Source organism: Coturnix japonica, chromosome 1, assembly GCF_054131305.1.
Source record: "Coturnix japonica strain WE chromosome 1, WE-NBRP24, whole genome shotgun sequence".
NCBI classification, from domain to species: domain Eukaryota; kingdom Metazoa; phylum Chordata; class Aves; order Galliformes; family Phasianidae; genus Coturnix; species Coturnix japonica.
In genome coordinates this window covers 75,835,678-75,859,860 of record NC_140663.1, presented here as the reverse complement: position 1 = coordinate 75,859,860, position 24,183 = coordinate 75,835,678, and the positions used below count along the sequence as shown (strand labels likewise).

At 41.2% G+C, this 24,183-nt stretch overlaps 1 protein-coding gene across 20 annotated transcripts in view; it reads right to left on the bottom strand.

Annotated features, from left to right (window-relative positions):
• Window positions 1–24,183, bottom strand: part of ZBTB20 (zinc finger and BTB domain containing 20) — a 432,215-nt gene that overhangs the window by 29,893 nt on the left and 378,139 nt on the right. For all 20 annotated transcript variants that reach the window (XM_085545034.1, XM_015875898.3, XM_085545042.1 and 17 more), the window contains one exon: window positions 3,232–3,328. The gene's annotated coding sequence lies outside the window, so the exon portion shown is untranslated. The remainder of the gene's footprint in view (window positions 1–3,231; window positions 3,329–24,183) is intronic.

Below are 24,183 nucleotides of genomic sequence, written 5' to 3'. Positions count from 1 at the left end.
ACTTGGGAATTTGCCTTTGGAGCACAGCAATCTGGTCTAACCTCCAGTTATTTCTGAGCTCCTTCTCCACACTTAGGTGCACCACAAGCCCTTCCAAATACTGCACTCATCCTGAAGACCATCAGAAGGCTACATATCATCTTTGCTTCTTGTGAAGGACAGCAGAAGGCCAACACAGTAAAGAAAGGAAGGGTACAACTGCATATGAAGCTGATGGAAAGACTCCCAGAGGTCAGGGACAGAAATGACACTGACCCTTCCAAGATAATCTGAATGTGAAGAGTCACTACAGATTTCCTAGTTACTTCTGATTTATAAGAAGTTTATTCAGCAGCTCTAAACATCCTACCTACTCATCTCTATATTACATCCTGTGTTCAGGTACTTTTGTTGGTATTCATTTTCAGCATTCCTTTGTTTTTACTGTGTTACTTCTCATTATGTTCACTTACACCATCTAAAATACATTTTCTTAACTGCATGCTCTTTAATACTTAATACGAGCCTAACTGCAGCCACTTACATCCCTGAACTAAACTGCGTGCATTAGTGATTTCTAGGACCTGTGTAAAGCAGGAATCCCTCCCAACTTTTTATTTCTGTTTCCCAAAACTTCTCTCACTGTCTTCATTGCAGTGGGGTGTTCCCTCCTTTCCATCTACCTCAATGTATCACACACCGAGGCCTCAGATGGGTGACAAATCACAACGTGACATTTACTGCAGTGATGGCATTGGCTACAAAGTAGGACACAATCCTTTCTGCTTAATTTGAAGGCAGAACGTAATGTTTTGGATATCCCACCCTTAGAGCTATCTAGAAACTTTGCCACCACTGAGCTCTGGAACGCCTTTAAAGCCCCTGCTAACCTTACCTCTTCTTGCTGCCACTCATGTACACAACCTCCACTTGCTCTGCACATGATTTCTTTGCGTTGCCCTTGTAACCACTGCTTGAGCTTAGAATGGATTTCCCAGTGACAGATTACCATGTTCTCACAGCTGAACCCCTAAATCAGGTCCAAACCCCCTAAAAAAGGAAATCGATGTTGTAGACCTGCAAGTGCCTTCCACAGGGTGGAACCTACCCTTACAGAGAGGGCAGCCTTCTGTTCTGCTGAGACACCAGGTTAGCAGTGAACAAATTAGCTCAGGTCTTGGATCCTGTGTAGCTGTGCAGAACACACAGTAGCATCCTGGCTCTCGGGGGATGCTATGATAATGTGACTGTAGGAGAATAATGCTACATAATGAACAATAATGAGGCAGTTTTCAGCTTCTGAATACAGGGAGGGCTGGGTCACTAACCAGACCTTTGTTCATCGCATACTAAAGAGCATGGAGGGAACACGCCACAAGGTTGCTGATGTTACAAGTGCTGCTGCTGGCTGAGTTTGCCCATCCATGTCCCTGGCATTACTTCTCTTAGCAGATATGATGTCACCTTCCAGTAACTGCCCTCAGGCCAGAGATGCCTTTAGTGCCCAAGCCAGGTACTTAACTCACTGGTGTCTCTAATCTTAGTAATTTACACAGAAATACCTATAATTTTAAAACCCCAGCTTTTCAGATACTAAAAATATAAAGGTGTGAAAACAGTTCACATTTGGTTTGAAGGAGTGTTTTTCCCTGAGTGTTGTGCTGCACATTCTTCCTCTGTCTGCACACGACTAACACAGCTCTTGATATCAGTGCTTATCACTGCCAGTGTTGTGTCTCTTCCAGACGTGACATTGACAATACATATTTAGAAACTGACAGAGTGAAAGAGAGAGAGATGAGTATAATTACTGAATATATATGTATATTAAAAAAAGAAAAATGAAAAAGAAAAAAGAAAAAGGGCCTAAGAGAATAGCCATATCTGCCCAGAGCCCTCACCTCAAAATGCAGGGTGACTGAAGAGAAGAACCACGAGTCAAGCTACCACAGACAAGCTTGCATTAAAACAACCCAAGCCATCCCAGTTTTCCTGCCAAAAGTGTTGCTTCAGCAGTAAGAAGTCCTGCACAGACTGACTGCCTGAATATTCACACGGCTTCTCTGATGATTTTGCAGCCACATTGATCTTCATGCTGTTATAGCTACATGACTGGCAGTTTGTTTAAAATCTCTGATTGCAAGTTTGTGTCATACAGTGGAAAACACAAACTCCTGAATACATCGCCATAAAATGTAATATGAAAGGGAAATCCCAGCGGAACACTGAAAAGCAAGAATAGGAGGCATAGAGAGCTGACAAGAGAGGCCCAACGTTCTCATGCAATAAAAGCCTGGAAAATTTAATCAACGCAGAAAAGTGAAACAAACTCCAAAATCCCTTACAGGAGACTGATTAACATAATTAAGTTAAACTCAGAGATTAAGTTAAACTTAGACTGAAATTTGCCGAGTCTGTTTCAGACCTGACGTGAGGCTGATATGCCTCCCAACTTGTCCCTTTCTGCACCTAAACCACAAATCTCAAGAAAGTTACTCCTTGCCTACAAAACTTGCCTCGCTTACACCCTTAGAGCATCTTAGCCACAGCTACAGTGCCATAGTACGGGCATACGCTGAGAATCACAGCAAATTAGAACTATGAGATCTACAGGGAAAACCAACAATGCAGATAACATGAAGTTGATCATTTCAGAGTATAGTAAAACCACAACACAAAGTTAAAATTATTTACAGTCTCAGGCAACTCTGCTTCCATAATCCAGCTAGGTTTACCGAATTGCAGTGGCCTAAAGAAACTCCAGCCTAAATGAGAGATGACTTGAGGCCTGGAAAAAATAGCTTAAACCTTCAAGGAGTTGCAGTAAATTCAATCCAAAATGCATGAAACAACAGCAAGAGGAAAGGTGTCTCATTAAAAAGTAATAAGGATAAAAAGAAGATAAACACTCTGAAGACAAACATGGATGAACCGACTAGAAGAGCACAAACTAGATCAGAAAGCAAGTAGAACCTTCCAACCTAAGAGACACAAGCACATCAGCCATTGCTGAACTATGCTCTGAGGCTATGACTTAAATATTTAACAGTTTTTTTATTGACATATTTTTTTGCCCACATATTTCCTTGTAAATTCCAAAAGCAAAAACTCAGTTTACACTCATCAGTAATGCTCACAGGTGCTGCAGTTTGTTTTTGTTTTATTTTTGCAATACATCCTTTCTATTTTATTTTATTTTTTTTTTCTTTTGCTGAAACAAGCAGTCTTTTGTAAGAGATAAAATATACTTACAGTGGTTTCCAAATGGTATCACTCCTCAGGTAAATTACTCCAGGCCTTGGACTTAGTGCACACGTTCATTGGGGCAGGGAACAGAGAGAGGCTGTGTCTGAAACAGAAAAAAGCAAAAGGAAAGGTCAGGGGGGAAATAATAATTATTTACTGAGAGCAAAAAAACTTGCTGCAATGATAACTGGCGTTCTCCACTGTCAGTACAGCTGGCTGGAGCCTTGTTCAGTCTCTCCAGCTCCAGCTGTAAATGACAACAGAATCGGCTCCCAGCTTCCACAGGCTGCCCATGCGACCTATTCTGGTGAAGTCGAGGCAGGGAGAGCTAGGCAGCAAAGTGCTATCAGTAGGATTCATTGCTGAGAAGTTGCTCACTCTTATGGCATGAGCACAGAAAAGCAATGGAGAGCTAGCACAAACCTGGCACTAAAATGCATCTCATCAGAACAAGGCTAGTCCTGTTCAGAGCAGCGACGAACACTAACTCAAAACTAAAAGGTAGGAAAAGGAAGAAAAAAACCTCCTTCACTTCTTTTGCTGTCCTTGTATCACAAAAGTGATGGTTTGTATCAAAGCAAAAACCCCACTCATCTCCCACCAAGTCCACGGCAGTGAGAGCAGTGAAATATCTTACTGTCAGCCTTCCAGTGAAGGTCCAGCTCAGGGACAGCTTTATGGATGAAATGTTATGAGGTAAAGAGGGAGTTGGACTCAATGGACTAATACAGGAATGAATCAGAAGAGAAACCTCAGCTCCAATATTTATTAGAGGGTGATTTTACCATCCAGACCTAAGTTTCTGGGAGTATTTACGTCTTTGGGGGAATCTGAATCCATTGCTAGGCGAACAGAACTCCTCCTTTACTAACTTATAATCTTTGGGTGGCTCGTTGTGGATATTGGAAGTATTTCTGAAGTTAACATCCACAGACAGAATGAAATCTTGCTCACTTCACTTATGCAAGGAACTCCTGGGACATCAGCATATTCAGTCCTACCCACAGTGAAGCCAGTGGTGCTATTTCCATGAATAAACAGTTTTGCCTACTCCGATCAGACAAGAAGCAGCAAATATTTGCTTTATCAAAGAAATCAGGAAGGTGAAGAAAAAATGATAAGAGATGTAATTGTTATCTCACAGGTAGTTAATGTCACTGTGCAAGCTGGAATTTATGCCCTTAAATGCAACACAATAAAAAAACACACCCCACTGTTAGTGCAGCAGGAACACTGGTATGAGTGCCAGAAGACACAGTGAAGGATTTTAGATGCCACCGTAATAACGTGCTTCACAAAATATACATTCAGTTTTATGTTCAATTTACACATTTTGTAACGACGATATTTAGTGGGAACTGAGATATATGCTACGTACTCATTTCAAGAGGCTACACAAAACCTGGCAAACTACACTTCACAGGGGCTCAAAAAACATTTTCATTGATTCCAGTTTTCTTGGACTCTCCCCTTTTGAAGCCTGCTTTGAATTGCAGATTTAGAACATTTAAACAGGGAAAAAAAAATATCCTCAGCTCAGCCTGGACCTCTGACTTTCACCGGAGCTTGGAGTGGAACCATCAGCCAGCATCAGGTTAGCTCAAAAGAACTTCATGAAACAGTGACACCTTTGACCAGCACAAAGGGTTGAATTTCAAAGGTGCAGTAATGCCCAGCGATTCTGCAGATTGAAGCCCTTGCTAACACTCAGCATGGCTTACTTTCAGACTCTCCTTTCCACTTCCATATGCGCTCCACCTATTCTGTTAACGCTGACCTCACCTCTTGTATCCACTTTGCACACATCAGTCTGTCTTTTATCTGACTATTCCTCCTATTTTTAAGGCATAAATCCCGCATGGCTTGAAGACTGCCCACTACTTCAGTCGACATGCATTTTTAACTTGCACTAGAAGCAGAAAAATCACAGGATGAGGTCTTTAGTCTTTACTTCGGCAGAACTCCTGCTCACTTCACTCCTAATTTCACACAAGAGAAGCCTAAGGAACTGAATGTACTAATCCTGCATATTTTGTCACATCTCTCTTTGTGTGTCATTTATTTTTCTTCCAGTCGCTGGGATTCCAATCCAAGTGGCTCTCTGCTGCAGTGCTGCCTAGCACTCAATCTGGCTTGACATCAAGGGTCAGAGAGACAAGTTGTTAGAGATAGGCTGTTCAAAGTCTTCCATAAAATCTGCTCACCAACCCCCCCGCGGAAATAAGCACTTAGAATATCTCAATTTTTCTCCATCATTTTTTCTATGGCTTGGGAAGATGCATCTCTTTTCCTATGATGTGATAAACATAAAGCACTGAGATCATCCACAGTTGTTAGGTTCTTTTTAAGCATATAAAACCAGCAATGCTGATGGTGCTTCATAAGACGTACAAAGCTTAACAGACAAGGAAACACTTCAACAGGCTCTAAAAGCCATAATCTAGCTACAGAAAAATTAGAGAAAAATAACTTTTGACCATGAGAAGACTGGGTAAAAAGAGACACAAACAGGACAGCAGATGAATGGGACATGTGACACAGGGTTAAGCCACTTTCCCTTGATCTAACTGTGCTTCTCTATTCAGAAAAGGAAAACATTAACTTCTCTGTTCCATGAGGTACTATGTTCTTAATTAAGATCTTAGAGGATAATTTTTCTGGATGAATGCATTCCACAAGTGCAGACAGTTATCTCTTTAATATTTTCATGAATGACACTAACTTTAGCATTTGACGTATCTTCGTATTCATTCTACCTTGCTCTTCCAAAGTTTTAACTAATTTAGAAGGTGCAAGTAACAGTATTACTGCTTTTATTAAGGAATGTCTATTCTACAATGGCTATGATGTGCTACAGATTGTAATTTAAGATGTACACTTAAGGTCAATTTCTATAGTAGCTTCAATGGAGATGCAGTGGGCACAATGTCAGCAGAAAATATGGTACTTTGCATAATAATGCTAATGATTAATGGGATCCCAAACCATAATTCCATATTCTGATGCATTGACTCTCCTCCCCCTCTCTCCTCAAACTCATGTCTTGACTCTTTCGTCTCACATGCTACCTTTCCATAGTTGTTCATTAATCAGCACCATTGATCTGATATGGTCTGTCAGATTCTATTACTTAAAACACACATAAACAAGCATTGGCCTGACGGATCTTTAAGCAACCCACCACCACAGTATTTCCTTTACAGCTGACTGAAATACTATCAACATCAATTTCCTGCTGGCGCTCAGTCCTGAAATCTGCTTTTTCTGGGTTTATTTCTTATAGGGCATTTCTGTCTCTGCACTCCTTCCACTTAGAGATATCATCAAACTCTCATTATTCCATAGTTACTAGGAACAACACATGTCTGTCCTGCACAAGACAATCGGTGGAACAGCTCTTTATGCATGGGCTTGAGACCTGGTACCACAGACTTCTATTACTTTCTCTTAGTGACTCTTGATCAAGAAGGCTCAATACTTTAGTTAATTGCTATTTATTTTATCCTCATAATACTTTTTTTTCTCTGATATCTTCAGGGAAATTCTGCTCCTTTCTGCTTTCTGTGTGATCCCTGGTAATGAAAAAATTAAAAGATGAGCTTCTTGGGAGCTTATTCCTCATTATTATTTGCTGCACTGGCACAGCACAGTCTATCATGAGGCAAAGGAAAATAAGAACTTGCTAGTGCCATAGAAGTAAGCACGTTTGGTCTTAATCCACATATTGTATAGGTCTCTTAAGTAAGGTGGGGTCAATTCTAAATGATGATTTCACAATAATGGATATATTTCCAGACTAAGCTGCTCGGCTAAATGCAATTCTTTTGTGGCCACTTTTTCTCTCCAGGAGTAGCATTTTAGGTGATACTTTTAAAGCAGCAACAACAAGGAAAAGATGTGAGCAGCAGCATTAGCCATCAGCAAGTGTGATTCAGAAGTCAACTTGTTGCATGAGGTGGCTGAGCCCAGATTCTTTTTCAAAAGAAGGCACATCCTTTGCCTAGGGCAGAAGGCAGCATTTATATTAAGTGAACAAAGTAGGATGTCAGCTACCTGTGGATATCCAAATTCAGTGCCTTAAAAAGAGATCAAGATATGTGATTGTTCACAAAACACCTTCTCAATGGAGGCTAGAATGAGTGCCACAGAAAGCAGAAACATTTACCAGCACAAGTCACGCTGTCAGAATAACACATTTTTTTTCTCAACAGTCATATTTGAGAGGAAACTGTTCATTGCTGTACCCTTCTGGAAACACTGTATGTCCACTCTCTGTAATTAGGTCTGAAATCCAGAAATTAAATTGTTAATGGATTAGACATTTGCAGAAAGTCTGTTTAAAGAGGCTGGACTGTTCTAGCCTAGTAAAGGCCAATTTCCCATAAGGGCACATTTTCAAAAGTGCTTCAGAAAAAAAAAAAACATCTCCCTGAAGTCCCAGGGGTTGATACTGAATTCTGGGATAGCAGTGTAGTTTGTTGCAATGCCTAAATCATGTTCCCAGTGTTTGTCTCACACACTCTGCATGACTCTTCTGTATCTGTTTCTTTTTCCCTTCTCTCACTCCCTTTTATCTGAGAGTATAAAATTCCTCTTCCCTTAACAGGCAACTCTTTTCCTTCAGTTTGAATCTGGCACATAGAAAAGGCGTTTTCTAGGTATTGCTTTCATCTGCTGATTCTCGCTGAGATTTCTTGCTATTTTGCAAGTGGTATTGTTAATGCAACAGCTAACTACTCTTAAGAGCTAAGGTCCGAAAGGATAAACAACTCTTCTACCAACCTTCCCCTCTGCTCCCTGTGCTGAATGGCTTCTCCTGCCCTAGGCTGTCATACAAAGCCTCAACTGTGAACTTTGGGAAATGTTCTCTCCCATTTAACAAATAAACTGAGGTGCTGCCTATTTTCTTACTAATGAAGATCTCATTGTGTTTAGTGTGTCAGGTGTATAAACCTAACTCTTGCAGAGAAGTGAGGTAGATGGTACCTATGTGGAGCCAAACCTCAGAGTCCAGAGAGCAGAATCGATGGATGCTTCTTCTGCCTCACCAGAAAGAACTAAGAGAGGAAGGGGAGCCCTGCTGAACTCTTCTTTATTGCTGATTAGTAAAGTAGTGTTAGGCATCTACTGGGACTTTGCATGCCTGATTTGAAGTGGTGAAGAAAACTCGCACCTGGAAGAGGCAGTTTTCTCAGTAGCAGGGAGACTTAATCAGAGCAGAAGCAGATCACTACAAGGCCAATGTAACACTATAGCAGACATCTACATCAGCAAAACAAGCTACAGTGCCAGACTGAACCATGACAGTGTGTCTGTCAGACCATGAGCTGTCTTCTCACTGGTGCTAAAGAGAATGCTGCTGTACATACAGTTTGGTATATGTATATACAGCAACCATATATATATGGATGTCTGCATAGTTACCCAGTGGCCTCTTATGACGGTCTCACTGCATTGATAGACAAGCGAAGAGCCACTGATGTCATCTATCTGGATTTCCGTAAGGCCTCTGACATGGCCTTTGACATCTTTCTCTTCAAATTGGAGAGATACAGATTTAATGCTTGGACTGCTCAATGGGCAAACAACTGGCTGCAGTACTGAGTCCAGAGAATGAGGGAGGTGATCCTGCCCCTCTGATTTCTGCTGGCGAGGCCTCACCTAGAGTACTGCATCCAGATATGGAGTCCTCAGTACAGGAGAGACATGGACCTCGAGCGTGTCCAGAGGAGGGTCACAAAAATGATCCAAGGGAGGGAACACCTCTCCTGTGAGGACAGACTGAGAGAGCTGGGGCTGTTCAGCCTGAAAAAGAGAAGGCTCCAAGGTGACCTGATAGCGGCCTTTCAGTATCAAAAGGGGAGCTACAGGAAAGAAGGGGACAGACTCTTTAGCAGGGTCTGTGGTGACAGAACAAGGGGAAATGCTTTCAAGCTTAAAGAGGATAGATTTAGGTTAGATATAAGGAAGAAGTCTTTTACACTGAGGGTGGAGAGGCACTAGAACAGGTTGCCTGGTGATGTGATTGATGCCCTGTCCCTGGAGACTTTCAAGATGAGTCTGCATCAGGACCTGGGCAACCTGATCTAGCTGTGCCATGAACACTGAAGATGGCCAGCACATACAGAATATTGCCTTGTCATCAAGAAAAAGGTGGTTCGACAATATGATACTGTACTGCTCCGCTTAAGCAAGGTTCTCACATGAAAAACAAAGGTATTGTTGTGCTGCAGTTATTGCCAATGTTTCTGCCACTGAAATATGAGTTGCCATCACTGCAATCACCGAGATGAAGAAAATGTGTAGAAATTAAATTGTTACAGTAATATATTTGCCTAAGCTACTGCTTTGGCTAGATGAGCCAGATTAGCTCATGACAGATGAGCTTCATGAACGTTTCATTGCCAAGGAACCCTGTCAAAATATTGGTGATTTCTCCGAATCTGTTCAACATCATGGAGATGTCAAACGAAATCTGAAAGGACATTATTTTTCAGGAAGAACAAAAACAATGAAAGCATATGAAGAGAATGAGCTGAGTTTTTTCCTCCTCCCTTACACGTTACTGTGGTTTGATTGACTGCTGTCCTTGCAAATACTTTAGCATAAACTCTGAAACTCTTATTCCCATACACGGTGAACTAAAGAAAGTACTGAATGTCCACAAAAAAAAAGTTTCAGCAACAAGAATTGCAAATGTATAATGTACTTTTACCTAGCTGCAGACTGCATAATCACAGAATCACTGAATCACCAAGGTTGGAAAAGACCTACAAAATCATCCAGTCTTACTGTTCACCTACCACTGATAGTTCTCCCTAGACCACGTCCCTCAACACAACGTCTAACTGTTCCTTCAACACCTCCAGAGTTGGTGAATCCACCACCACCCTGGGCAGCCCATCCCAGCACCTGACCACTCGTTCAGAAAAGTAGTATTTTCTAACATCCAGCCTGAATCCCCCCTGGCACAGTTTGAAGCCATTCCCTCTAGTCTGTCATGAATTACACAAGAGAAGAGGCCAATCCCCAGCTCACTACAACCTCCCTTCAGGTAGTTATAGAGAGCAATAAGGTCTCCCCTGAGCCTCCTCTTCTCCAGACTGAACAACCCCAGCTCCCTCAGCTGCCCCTCATAAGACTTGTGCTCCAGACCTCTCACGAGCTTCGTTGTCCTTCTCTGGGCACACTCCAAGGCCTTGATGTCTTTCTTGCAGTGAGGGGCCCAAAACTGAACACCGTACTTGAGGTGTGGCCTCACCAGTGCTGAGCACAAAGGGACAATTACCTCCCTGCTCCTGCTGGAAACACTATTTCTGATACAAGCCAGGATGCTCACGTTCAGCTGAGCATCAACTGACACCCCAGGTCTGTTTCCTCTACACAGTCTTCCAGCCACTCTGCTCCAAGCCTGTAATGTTGCCTGGGGTTGCTGTGGCCGAAGTGCAGGACCAAGTACTTGGTCTTGTTGAACCTCAACCCATTGGTTTCAGCCCAGCTATCCAACCTGTCCAGATCCTTCTGTAGAGCCTCCCTACCCTTATGCAGATCAACACTTCCTGCCAACTTGGTCTCACCTGCAAACTTACTGAGGGTGCACTCAATGCCCTCATCCAGGTCATCAACAAAGATACTGAAGAGGACAATAAATCCCAATACACAGTGCAACTGTGTTACACTCTTTACACTACTGGCAGTGATTTTAACGTAATCCCCTCCCATCATGGTCTCAGCGCCATAGCATTTGATGTATCCAATGCCTGGCCACAACTTCTGTATTTCTCATCAATCACAAATCTGAACCGCAGTGCTGTTATTGTGGAAGGTGATACAAAATATCACCTGATAAAAGTCATAGCAATCAAGTTCTGCTCCTTCAAGACTTGTTGTCTGCAGAAACTATGAGATGAGGTATAGCCGCATGCATCGGTACAAGTTAGGGGCTGACCTGCTGGAGAGAAGCTTTGCAGAGAAGGACCTGGGGGTCCTGGTGGACAGCAGAATGGCCATGAGCCAGCAGTGTGCCCTTGTAGACAAGAAGATCACAGGTATCCTGGGGTGCATTAAAAAGAGTGTGGCCAGCAGGTCGAGGGAGGTGATCCTCTCCCTCTATTCTGGCCTGGTGAGGCCACATTTAGAATACTGTGTTCAGTTCTGGGTCCCCAGTTCAAACAAACAAGCCAACAAACAAACAAAAACAAACAAAAAAACCCCCACCAAAACAGAGATCTCCTGGAAGAAGTCCAGCAGAGGGCTGACAAAGATGATAAAGAGTCTGGAGCATCTCCTGTGCAACCAATTGTAGGGAGCCTGCCTTAACAGGGGGGGTTGAATTCAATGATCTATTAAGTCCCTTCCAACTCTGCAGTTCTGTGATTCTGTGATTAAAGATCACGTTTGAGACAAGGAATCTTCCTTAAGTTTTAAGATTCATCACTGCCCAAATGCAGAGCTAAACAATGATGTTACTGACAGTCAGGAAAAAAATACTCAAATGACTTCAAGTTTTTTGTTGATGTTTTGTCTGACTGTCTCCAGTTTCTGAAGATTTCCTTTGCAAGTCAATCATTAAAGAGCCAGTAACCGACAAAGTGAAAAGACTAGGTAAAAAGAACCATGAACATGTTTTCCCAAATATGCATACAATTCTTCCTGTGTGCTTGCTGCCTCTGGCCTCAAACTGTACAAATGAAAGCTTGTTTGATTTATGTCAAAAACTATATATAAAATATCACACGGGATCCACAGAGAAACAGAGCCACTCTGGGCTTTGGTTTCATTGAGGAATAACTGACTGCAGCCTTGGAGTACGTAGAACTGATCAAAGCGTTTGCTTCCTCAAAAGCAAAGAGAAACCCACTGTAGATTTCCTGTTTCATGCTTCACTGCCAAAACACAATGAAAAAAGTTCTAGACGAACATGTGAATTATTCTAAAACATCGTTCAATCAAATCTGATGGTTATGCACGTTTGTGAAACTCATCATTTGAAATGTCAAGTCACTGACAGCAATGTGTCCTGAGGTGTGATATATATTTGTGATAATTATTTGCTTTTTTAAGTTATGTATCAGCTGCATCAAAAAAGGATTTTTTCTTTAGTTTATCTGAAATGTAGAGATGTCATTGCCACATGATCTGGGCTTTAAATACCCAGTGCCAGGAAAGGTCACAGACATGACTAAATGCCATTTTTAAAGCACACTCTTCTCCTAAAACTTTATGCAGTATGGCTGATGGAGAATGATTACTAACATTAATAGCTGCTGAAGTAGTTTCTGTTCTCAATAATATATAGAGCACAATGCATTAAGGGAAATAACATATCACTAATTTTTTGTTTTCTTATTTCAGTACTAGCAAATGATGAACTCCTGGGATGTATTTGAATTCAGCTCTCCTTTGCACCTCTTCAAGGCTATTTCTCTGGTTATTTCAAACCTTTCTTAAATGAAACCGAAGGCAGTTGGCTCTTTCTCCCAATAAGATCTGCTAACGTAGAAGGGCTGTCTCCAGTGTGCTAAGACCATTTCCAAGTCTTCATCATCTTCTTCCCGGATAGCAGAAGTTACTATGCAGGATGGTTTAGACACTGCTGAAATGAAATTTTACAGAAGACCCAGTCTTCCACAAGGATTCATAATAGGGTATGGCAGTGGTTGGAAGTGGCAGCAACATCCCGACCTTTTATTTCTATAGAGTTACATGCTGTAGATAAACAGCCCATCAGTGTTCACTTTGGTATTCTGAACCTAACCCTGCTTTTTTCCCTGTACGAAAGATACTGGATCTTTAACTGTAGATAATCTGGCAGCTACCTTAGTCCTGCTATCTCCCAGCAGAAACTGTCATATGAAGACTGCTCCATTGAATAAAATCAAAAAGGAGCTTGCGGATATTCTAATCTCCTCCATGACCAACAAGAGGCACCATAAGAGATGGATCAGGAACGTTTGCTGCAGGGGAGCTCATAGTTATTCTAGTTCGATAAGATTTCACAATTTGCTCTAATGAAGAATACTGGCAGAAGTTCAAAGCTACTCCAGGTCTTTACTCTCCTTCCACATTACAATAAAAATGACTGTAGAAGTTTTAATGGCAGAGGAGCCAAAAGTTGTTTTGGTTCCAGCCTTCCCAGCTGGAGTAATTGAGAAAATACAGTAGGAGTGTCAGTTCTGCTCACAGCTCCCTCAGCATCCAGCAGAACACCAGAGACACCGCTGAGAACACAGCAAAGCATGTCCAGCACTGTCCCCTGTCTCAGATCCTACAGCCTCAGCTGCTCCCTGCAAAGGCCATGGATACAGGTGCATCAGCTTGGTAACTCCAGGTGACTTCAGAATTAGCATTAAACTTTGCTGCCGATAACCTGAGGGCTGATGAAGAGGGAGAAGGTATCAGGAGAATGGCTGTGTTCAGCCAGCATTGATTTCTTCAGCCTTTTGTCTGTGTCTGCTTTCTGTCTCGTTTGGAGGTGGTTAGTGTTACTACAAGTAGCATGAATCATGTCTCTGTTAAAAAACAGAGCTTCAATTGTCTTACATAACCCCTGGTAACTGAATATCTAATAATAGCAAGCCATTTCCAGGTAGGGAATCTGTCTGGGTCCCAGACCCAGACACATCCACTCACACACAAATATTCATATTACTTTTTACACCTCACTTCTGGGAAGGAAAGAGCTTTTAACATGCAATATAACAGTTCTGAGCTGCAGGACCTGGCAACTATTATTTTTAAATGCCTATTTTTTTTTTACTTATTGCCTTGAGAAACCAGTTCAGTACATACAATTTGCTTCACAACCCAAGCAGCAAGAGGGAGAGAAAGAAAACGCAACGGCAGCATTTGGTTTTGAAAGAACATTAAATGGCAAAGACCATCACTGGAGTCAATCTGATGGGAAAGCTTAACTCTTGCTAGAAATGAACTCTCCACCTGCCTCTTAGAGAAGGCACACATTTTAATGAAGCTGTTCCTTCCCATAGCTCTGACAAACCATTATGTTCTTCTCTCCTCTGTTCTCTCCGTGGTGGAGTGAAGGAAAATATGAAACTCATTCATTACTGTAAGGCCAATAGGAAATGTTGCAAATCAATAATGAGATCTTCCAATAAAAATTATTTATCTTAAAAATACTATTCATATTGTAATCCACGAGTGATCTGCTGAAAGGGGGAGTTTCTCAAGATTATAGCAGCCTCACAAAACTTCTAAATTTTCAGTAGCAGGCCAAAGAAGGAATTCTCCCCAGTAACGTTGCAGCTGTTCATTGAGACATAGAACTGTCTGTCCTCTTGCCAAATGGGACACAACTTTGCAGTAGAGGAATGTGCTCTCAAGTCCATCAATTGTAGTGTCAATTATTATTAACAAATAACTCAAAACTCTTCAAAGGAAGAGAAGAATGAAATTAAAAGATTCCAGGCTGTTCCAGGCGAGTTTTCCAAAAAACAAGTTTCTTCTGACCTCTCTTACCATCACCCAACACACCTTGCCATCTAAGTTTGGATTATGAGTATTACCAACATTAAGAACCAGGCTTCAGCCATTCTAGACTGCTACATTCTCTTGGTTTAAGAGACGGACATTCACCAACAATTTTGTATTGTGAGATCAAGTGCCTTGCTTATGACAGTCTTGGATTCACCATCTGCCTGACAGTAAAGTCAGAACTGAACTGAAGCTAAATTGTGTTAGAACACATAAACTGATCAGACTGGTCAACAATTGCACACTGGCTTTCCTGGATAACCTCCAAATAAGTTAGTCTGCATTACTCAGATGATCTCAGATTTCTGTGAGTACAACTGAGGAAAAAATTGGACTAGTACTTTTATTTATTATCAAATAAAAGCTGATGGCTGAGCAGCCACAAGCCTACTGTGAAAAGTCCAAAGACCCAAGGAAGTGAAAAAAACAAATCAAACAAGAAACCTGCTGAGTTGTAAACTGTAGTTTATCAGTATCATGCAGTCATGATGAGCTGACTGTGCTGCTGCCCTAGGGTAAGAAGTTCTTACCTTTTCTGTAGGAAGTCAAATTAATTTGCTTTCACTATCTAGTAATCCCCTTGTCGAGCAGTAAGAAATTCAGATATTGGCCATAGCATTACAGTGTACTATTTAAAAAACTGAAAGAAAGAGGAAGGAATAGGAACCACGAATCATGCATGAGATGTTCAACATGCAACATCCCTTCTAAAAAAACAGGATCAATATTTTAATTGCCTACCATAGCACTGTCCCATATTCCAGTTAAGCATCTTGTGCATTAAGATTATTTTATTAGTTCTGAAGCTGCCACTGGAAACTTCCACCAGTGGCACAGCAAAGGGTTAAACAATAGTTGGTCTTAAGTTTACAAAACCATCTGAACTGGTTTCAAGTAGACATGAAACATCTATGCATCTGGAAAATGGAGTTTGCAATTGACTGTTCTGTACCATCTGCTCTCTAGAACATTTTCTGCTTGGGAGTTGCATAAGCAATGAAAAAAAAAAGCACACAACTTCCTGTACCATGTTTTTGGTCACTTGTAATGACGCATTACAAAGTAACCAGCTAAATATGCACAACTGTGCCTCACTCCAGATGACAGCATGTATTATATAAGAGCCATCCCCAACAGAAAGACTTTAACTTTAAAATATCATGATGCAAGGAGAACCCAAAGGTAAATATTCGCTGTATGTGAGAGCTGGGGACAAGTAACATGGAGAGTTTGGCATCCATCTTAAAGCCCAATATGGCTTAGAAGTGAGAAAAAACTAAGAAGAGGACTTTAATTAATAATTATTTACAAAGTTAGATGAAAGAACTTGTTGCATCTCCTTCTTTGAAGGGAAGTTTAACTTGTAACAAATGTAAGTTTTCTGTTGTTACTGAATGTTCCTTTCACGCATTTTAGCTTCAAAATTATTCTTATCCCAAAAACTTCTGAAAACATCATTTGTTCAGACTCGCCTTGTTTGCCTGTTGGGAAGCCATGTCCTGATTTAATCTTGTATTGTGACATAAATAAAACAATATCCATAGGAATGAGAATAGTTTAACCAGAATAAAAATATCTATCTCTGACCGGGTTTCCATGCCTTTCAGATGGATAAGTATGTATGCACATGTTGGCCCGCTTCTCTGATGGAGCTCAATGGGGACATTTGGAGGAAGCCTACTGTCACTATGAGAATAGGGATCTGCTGATGGAAGAGGATGACTGGAACACAAAATGAAGCCAGGTGCTCAACTGAAAGAAGAGGGTTTGCTTCAGCCTCTGTGGGCTGAAGTTGAGAGGAGTTTCCCCACTAATGAACAGACTCAAGACTATCAGCCCACAGCCCTTAACACTGGATCACTCAGCAATATAGATCTGACCTGCTCTGGGCACGGGCACATGATCACATTACTATCAAATTAGCAAGAGTTTATGTTGCTGTGGGAGAACAGACGACATATAATCTAGCCTGAAGTCAGAGTGGCGCAGACAGGTGATATCTGATCTGGCACGAAGCCTGCCATATGAAGTTAATCCATTTGTTCTGAAAACATTTGAACTGGTATGCAAGTTTATCCCAGATCAACACTTTGTGTTATGTGGCTACAGTGTTTTTGATGGGGTATTAGGACCCAGATCCACCAAACCACAGCTTCAGAAGCTGTTTACCCCAGAGATTTGGCACTGGCACAACTAACTGTATCCCTCTAGAGAGTATAAAGTCCTTGTAAAGACTACCCATGCAAAGAATAAAGCGGTTTGCTTCCAAATCAGCATCTAGTAGTGCCAACAGGCCAAATGGACTGAAACCACAAAATTCTCTTATTATCTTCAAAATATGGTGGCTTTTGTTGCTAATATGTGTTTTTCCTAGATAACGGACCCTGTAGGCTAGAACCTGCAGGACTAGATTATTCTCAGGAGAGCAGTTCATTTCTAAGGAAATATCTCACCCTGTGGCAACAAACTCTGAAGTTAAAGCAAACCGTTTTATGCTTTCCACTGAATTAAGCAGGTGCACAGTTCATACAGGTCATCTCTGCATGGGAAGGAACATCAATATATTTTCTGTACCTACAACTCATTAATAACAAAACCTGGTTCATATCTTCTTTGCTACAGTGTCCTTCCTCTGCCTCCCATTGCCACCTAGCCTCCTTCCTGATTCTAATGCCTTACACTTACAGGCATCAGAAGGACACCAAATGAGATTGCCTTCATAATTATTCTGGTGAATCTCTGGCTTTTATGGCAGTTACATCCTTGTAAATGAGAGCAGAATCTGGCCCTCTCTCTTTTCCAAAGAAGGAGTAACGATCAAATAATTTTCTCACATCTCTGTTTGCACTTTCACAGTCTGGTTACATTGATTTGTGTCTCATAAGTAGACATTTCCTTTGTTGGTTACAAATCAATGTTATAGACCAAGCCTGCCTGCACATTTTCCCTTCCCTCTTACTGTGTGCAAAACAGTGCAGCTTTAATTCTTCTTGCTTATAAATGTGAACTTCCTCGATGAAGCAAAAGACAGAAAAGCAGATAAAATTCCAGCTCTACCTCAAAAAACAGGAAACGTCTGTACTTCAATTTCTAATTACTGAGATGCTTTATGGTATGATAAACACCTTTATCAGTCCAGTCTTGCTATGGCTTTGTTAACCCAGCTATAATCCTCTCCTTCAGATATCACAAGATTTCCCACAGCAGCCCACTGTGATGTCACTGACAGATGTGACTTCACGGTACGAGTAAAGAAAAAAGAAGCAAAGGTTTCAGTCTGCAGTAGGACTGAGCTGCCACACAAAGAAACTGAAAAGGATGGAAAAGAAAAGGGTTCGCAATTGGTTACTGAGAGGCAGTGAGCTTTTTGACTGGAGTATGAAAATACAACAGCGAAGATAGCTAGGTATTTTACTACAAATGGATACGCATGATAATAGAAAAGGAGTAGTAAGAAATGGAGCTATCAATCAGAATATACCAAGTGAAAGAAGTTACAGGTTTAAATGTGGAACATATCAGTTTGATTTGCCTTTATTAAAATAGCAAGAAAAAAGGGGGGAAAAAAAAAGAAGAAGAAAAGTAAAAGCAGCTTTAAGTCAATCTCATCAATTTTAATATTACGAAGTAGTTTAGGAAGCACCAGTTCCCCCAATTTGATGGAAAACTCAGGGCTGCCAAAATAAAAATAGAAATAGATTAGAGCCGGCATCAGTAAAAATAATAATAATAATAAGGTTTAAAGGATGTGAGATCAAAAGGGAAAATACAAAGTTTTACAAATATGAAACAAGGCTTGCTACACTGCCATCAACACCATCAAAGAGCATCTTCAGAATTCAAAAGGGAATTTGATTTGTTTTAAAGAACAGCACTAGGAATAGGGAAATCTGGGTCCTACTTATATACCTCTTCTGGGGAATCTCTGCCCAGCCTTGAGAAAGGCATTTCAGTGCTCTGTGCTTCAGCTTCTCTGTAAGGCCAATCATCTTAGAAACAGACTGACTTCACGAGCAATTTATAAGGCTTAACTCCTGAATGTTGAGAAAACACTTTGAGGTCTTTACGTCGTAACTATAATAAGGAAGGAGAGACAGAAAGAAATGCAATGATTTGGGCAACTAAAAGAGACTAATAAAAGAGACTGCATAAGTCAACAATTCCCTGGAAATCACAGGAAAAGAATGAATCACTTCCTCTCTGGATTCTATTTCCAGGGGAAGTCTAAAGCTTCTCAGCCAAATGGGCAACATGCTCAGCACATTCTCCAACACTGCCTCCCCTCAAACAGATGAAGAATTAGCAAAAAAGAGGTGATGGAGAGCCCACCAGTCCTTGAGTCTAGACAACCATGTGGTTCTCTTGTGTTTAAAATAGATCTGGCCTTTTAAAACTTTTGGTTATTGTAATAGCAGATTGATAGCCCTTAGTAGATTAAATCCATATGCTAGGTTAGAAATAAAGAAAAAGAGATGCAAAATGAGCATACTAAAATCAAGAAAGATATACGAACGAAACAAAATCATTCTGATTTGATGCAAGCTTTCCAGATCATTTTACTGAGACGTAAATGACAAACAGAAGCTACCAGGTTATCATGTGACAGACCTGCTGTACCACATCCATCCATCAACGTTTTGGTTAATCACTGCCCCAACTCTTGCTGTGAGTTAATTGTAAAGAAAGAAGCCAAGAGGTGGAACTGCCCAAACATGGACCAGCTTACTGATTAAGAATTCAATCTACCAAAAAAAACCCAAGCTGTGGTAACAGTTCAAAACGACCGGCACAGCCACATTCATCCACTGGATATTGCATTTCAATACAACTTATAGCTTCTTGTTTACAGCATATGCCTTCTACTGTACTCTACGCAGTTTACTTATCTTGCGCTATCGACGTTAGCAGACAGTGGAGAGGTATGTATCTTTTCCTTATCTTACCCTGAACAGGCTTCACTAACAAGGACATAAATTCTGCCTTTTCAATACTGAGCTGCAATTAGCACAGAGGCCGTGACACTGTGGTTAGCACAAAGGTCACCACAGCACAGCTATCCACGGGGCTCCACACCAGAGCTGAACATGAGCCCAAAGCATCCTGGGCATATGGAAAGGTATAAGCTTCGGTATGTCTGCATATACACATGCCAGGAGTAAATATTTAAGGAACAAACAGCATGATAACATGAGAATAACAGTGTTCCTAAGCATATCAGCGATCAAAATATCTAACTGCCAGATGGACAAAGTAGATTTACCTGGTGGTGAGCACTGTGGAGAGAAACAAAATCTTGCCTTTTACATTTCATGCATTTTAAGAAGCTGCTCAGATTATTTGTTTACTTGAATCTCACACCAGCTCTGCTGACTGCAAGTGCTAGGACAAAACATCTACTGGAATACAAATACCTCCAAAAATTTCATGTTATCTCAGTGTGTTTCTCCTTGGTTCTTTCTATGCATCTATAACACCTAGGTTCAAGCCACACAAAGACTGGGGTGAAGTACCTTGACCAAACGTGCTCCAGGCTGATGTTACTTTACAACCTAGTTGCACAAAGATTCACTACAGGTTAATGTGATTCCTTTCCCTCATCATCCTCAAAGAAACATATGCCTTTTCTTTGGATGGGCTTAGAAAGCTAAAGGTATTTGCTACACATAGGAACTGGTGACCTCAAAGTCCTAGCCCACAGGAGTGGATCAGAAAGCAGATACAGCAGCAAGCTGCAGTAACTGAAACACCTGCAACATGAGAGGCTTATACTCTTATGCTCCAGGAAAAAGGGAGAGCAAGGAGGCTGAGGGAGCCTTAAAAGAAGATAAAACAAAATCAGACAAATAGAACTAGCCTGGGTGCTGCTAAAAAGTTTGTTTTTAAGAGCTGTAGATGATGGCCACAGTCTAGACCTAACACACACATACAAGTCAAGACAAATCAGCACCATTAGAAGCTAAGTAATCACATCACATAACAGTGAGATACAGCAACTCTCTGTGGGTGCTCTGAGGTGAAATCACCTGGAATATGACATTTGTTTCTGGGCACCTTCTTATCAGAGAGATTGGGGGGAGTTCAGAGAAGAGGTGCATAAATGACCAGGGTGGTATGAAAAAAATAAAGAAGAAAAAAAGAGCTTAAGTGCTATATCTGCATAGCCCAGTTACATGACAATGGATAAAGGCATGAAACCAGGATGTGTATAATTAAAAGGGTGCAAATGCAAATGCAAATGCAAAAAAAAAAAAAAAAAAAAAAAAAAAAAAGCTACTAATAGAAGGTATGTGGATAAAATATGGATAAAATCAAGAGCAGTAACATGAATTCCAGGGAGCAAATAGCCTAAGTCTGAAGAGCAATCTCCTTAGGGAAGGAACTGAAGGCTGACTGTGCTGCATACTCCTCGAGACAAAACACTGAACATGTGATGCACACACAATCCTCCATTGGCCCTGGGGAGATGGGCTGAGCAGGTCCTGATTGTTTTTCCAGTTTGATGACTCCAAGGTACACGGTGTTTTTCTGGCCTAAAAACCATCTCTGAAAAATATGGAAACCCATGAAACACACTTTGGCAGGTTAGATGATGATTAACCAGGAGGAGACTAAAATTATTGTTGACGAAGAGCACTATGAATGAGATGGTGTTGTGTAAGAGGGAAGGAGCAGATCAGCAAGGAGCAAAACATCAAGGACTGAGGAGATGGCTCATTCAGCATTGGATGGCACAACAAGGAATGGTCACACGAGAGGAGTGGATAATCCATTGCATAAAGAGAGAGCAGCATGTATGGATCAAACAACAGATGTGACAATGGCAGGGGGGAAATGACACAAAAGAACACATGACCTTCTGACCTGTGAGTCAATCAACTGCTACAGGGGACGTGTATCACAAACCCAGAAATCTGACCATGCAAAAGGGAGCTGGTCTTTCTGTAATGCAACATAAAGACAGTGACAGAAAGACTGAGTCTTGCACTCTTCCAAACTACTGAACAGCAGATACAAGCTTATAAAACAAAAAATAAGACTCCTCTTACTTAAGTATTAAAACACCACAAAAGTCACACCAGACAAAATCCATCACAGAACCATGCAGGGGGTGGCAGTGAAAGGCAGGCAGGTGTTGGAAAATGATGAGATTAAACGCTCCTGTCATTTCCCATCCATAACCTCCAGCAGCAAAGGACAGCAGACAGAAAAAACACCAGCTAAACCTGGGACTAGGTACCAGCTCATTTCAGCCTTCCTAGCTTTTAAAACTGGAAAGCAAAAAAAGCTAACTGGTGAGAAGCAAAGGAAAGGTAGAGACAGAGGAATAAACTTGATTTTACTGATTATTTTCAGCAAGAAGGATGAACTTTACACCAGTGGTGTTGTTGAAGCCAAAAATTAGGTTAGCGATATATCTGAATGTCATCTGTTCTTCTCTGCACTATTTTTGAACCAAGGGAAAAAGACTATCCCGCTTGGAACCAAAGACACTGATTTAGCCTCCTGTGGTCCTGCACCGGAGGTGCTACCTCAGATAGTAGGTAGCCCTGACGTTGCAGCATCTCCTGGCACTGCCTAAGCTCTAGGAGAACAGCTCTACTATGGGATCCTTTCATGAGGCGAAGTAAAAAATCTCATTAAGTTTTGGATTTTTTGGAGAAATTGAGCTGTTTGCACTAGCAATGGTGCTTCCTGCACAAAATGCTGAACATAAATGCAGTACTAATTACTTTGCAAATGATGCCCTGAAGCTGAAGGTCCAACAAAACAGTGATTTCAGAAGCAATATCAGATTAGGTATTCTCATTACTCCCCAGGCCATTGCAATCCCTGCAAAAATCCATGATTTAAAGAAAGATTAGTTGTCTCCCTTCATAGTGCAGTGCCACTAACAGCTGTGTTGGCACAAGTGGGGGACTTGGGAACTGCGATACATTGGCAAGCCTGAGCAGCCCAAGAGGGAAATCTGTTGAACCGATTTGGTCCCTGCAGCCCATGTATTGTCAAATTCCAGCCTGGGCAGCTTATTAAGTTTCCACAGTTCCCCGCTAACTAATTGTATGTACCTGACTATCTGCAAAGCCAAATATAGCTCCTTTTGAAAGAACAGAAAGAAATCCCTGCTAAGTTTAATAGAAGACATGGCTACCGTGTGTCTGCCTGGTGCTACAGGCTTGAGGTTGTGTGTTCATCTTCCAGCTGATACACATTGATAACTTGTGCTCTGCGCTTATAAGATACATGCAATATTTCATTACTTACCTCAGGTCTGACAGGCCTTGTATCCTAAAACCCCATGTACATCACTGTGGAACTTCCAAGCAGCTGACAGACAAAATGCTTCTGACAGCCATTATGGCTAGGATAACACTTAAATATGAGGAGGAAACACAATGCTCCTCACTCCCCCAAGAGCAAGCTAATTTTAAAGTTAATACTGTAAGTCCATATAGATAGGATGCTTTAATGACCTTCAGCCTGGCCAAACCAGCACTCCTAACCCCATGGGTTCTGCTGACGTGACTGACAGCTGATAGCTTTTCTGAACACCAAGGGGAGCATTGCAATCACTGGGAATCAAAATGCTTAAAACGGTGTGCTTTCTATCACTTTGATAACACGGCAATTTTCTAAGAGCAGAAAGGGATTTTTAAAATTTGCTAAGATTTGTGAAATAAGCCTTCTTGAAAGTTTGATGTGATCTTTAAAATCACAAAGAACAGCCTGATTGTGCCTTATATCAACATCTAAAAAGGTCTCTCCACTTACAGACACAAGTCCAGATCTTCTTCCCTCAGTTTGCATGGCCACATGTTCACACCCCATATAGTTCACTTTCCCACTGCCAACTTATCAAGCATGGGAAACAGATAAGGCTCTCCCCACAAATAAAACTATTTGGAGAGAGAGAAAGAATGGAAAGGCATCAGTGTTGTAACCAGTGGGGCAAGGAGTGTGAGTGAATTCGTGTCCAAACTGATCAGCTGAGAATGAGAACAAAACCCACAAAGCCCCTTGAATGCCTAAAGCATCCCTTAGTCACGCCTGAGAACAACATGGAAGTCAGTGCCATCTAGAGAGCAGCAATATATTGAATTTTGTGGCAGAAAATATACTATACACAATCAAGAAGTTGCCCTGTACACACGAGCTGAAGTTCTTAAACCATCCCCCACACAGATAATCATAGTAAGATCCACAACAAGAAAGATCTTGTTACAATTCCCCGCCAAATACTAATGTAAACAACACCATGCTTCTATATTCAGAAAGCAACTACATCTCTGACAAGGCTTCTAAGATTTCTAAGACCAGAGCAACAAAAGCCAGTCAAATGCAAGCCGGTTTTAATTTCCATTTACAAGTAACTTCACATATGAAGGATGAATTCAGATTTTTCTGGCACATAAAGTATTAGGTACTAGAATATCTAATCTCTAATTTATGGCTGATTCAGCTCCTACT